Below are 1423 nucleotides of genomic sequence, written 5' to 3' on the forward strand. Positions count from 1 at the left end.
GCTGTGGTTTGCCTTTAAAATGGTGTTTGAGATAAACTGAATTGTGGATGTACTGTGTTCAAAGGGCAAAAGCATTTCACAATCTTGATCTTGTTTCTCCTCTCTCCCTCTCTCTGTGACACACACACACACCCCACTGCCACTACCTATATTTGCACCCAATCTGCATTTTAGCAGGAAGCACAGCTGTGGGCCAGGGCTTTTCAATGAACCTTGGTCCTCAATGGAACACAATCTCTCAGCTTTGTTTTTAAAAACAGTTCATTGCTTGCTTTAGGTTTTCTTTAATAGCGGCTTAGAAATACTATAAATGCCACTTCTGCTAAAGCACATTTTATTTCCCATCAATAAGGCAGTTGGCAGGCAATAAATTTGTTTGCATTTCTTACTGACTAATCAAGAAACCGGGCTGAAGATGGCAGCTGACTACGCAGAGCCTGCTCATTGTGAATTTTGACTTTCAAACGCTCTCTCAAATGAAAAGGGTATTTGGTAATTCCAAAAATAAAATTACAGGTTGCCTTTATCTTTTCCCTGCTGTAGCTTTCTGTTCGTTTAAAATGTAAATCAGAGTTTAAGCAGTGGTGCCACACTGGTAATAGTGGAGTATTTAATTTCCTATTAATATATATATCTAGGCAGTCTTTCACAATATCAGGCACATGCTCCACATAGCTAAGCATTTCCATACAATAATCGTGTAACATCAGCAAGCATTTTCTAATTTCCCAGCTCTCCCTTGAGTGCTGCTGCCCGACTGCCTTAGGGAATATATCAGAGCAATGTGAAAAGCTCCGCAGAAGAGCTACTGGCACCCAGACCTAGTTTGTGTCTCTTCTTTAATTCCTAAGACAGGTGAAATTCCTCAGTGCTCTGCCTTGTCCATCTGGTTGGTGCGATGTCACCAGCTGCCTAAACAGGTTTTATGAGGGTGTTGCTAGTTAAATTTGTGCCAGCGTGTCTTCATGTGAAATAAACTGGCAAACATTGATATTAAAAGTCCAATGACTAACTGGGAGAGAAAGATCCAGTGTGGAACCATCTTGTGGAGCGTTCTTCCTTATCAGTTGGATGGTGGGAATGGCTTGTGCTCAGATTGATATCAAATACAGATATAATACAAAAGAATAAGAGCAGGTGCAGGCAGAAGGTTGATCAGGGTCTACAGGGCCATTTGGAGTAGGAGTGGCTAGGTTTTTGGATTCCTAGTCCTTTAACAAAAACAATGAAAAGCTCCTCTCCACACTTATCAGGCTACTGATATGAAGAAGGCCTAGGATAAAACCAGGAATTGGTTTTCACGTGAAAATTCCGGTTCTGAAAACAAGTTCCTGGGCTATGCATGCACTTAGAGATGCCTTGTTCCCCATGCCCCTGTTTTGCTCCTGGCTCTAGGTGATGGACCTTGGGCATTCTAGGAAAC

Source organism: Podarcis melisellensis, assembly GCF_964234715.1.
Source record: "Podarcis melisellensis genome assembly, chromosome: 4".
Classification (NCBI taxonomy): domain Eukaryota; kingdom Metazoa; phylum Chordata; class Lepidosauria; order Squamata; family Lacertidae; genus Podarcis; species Podarcis melisellensis.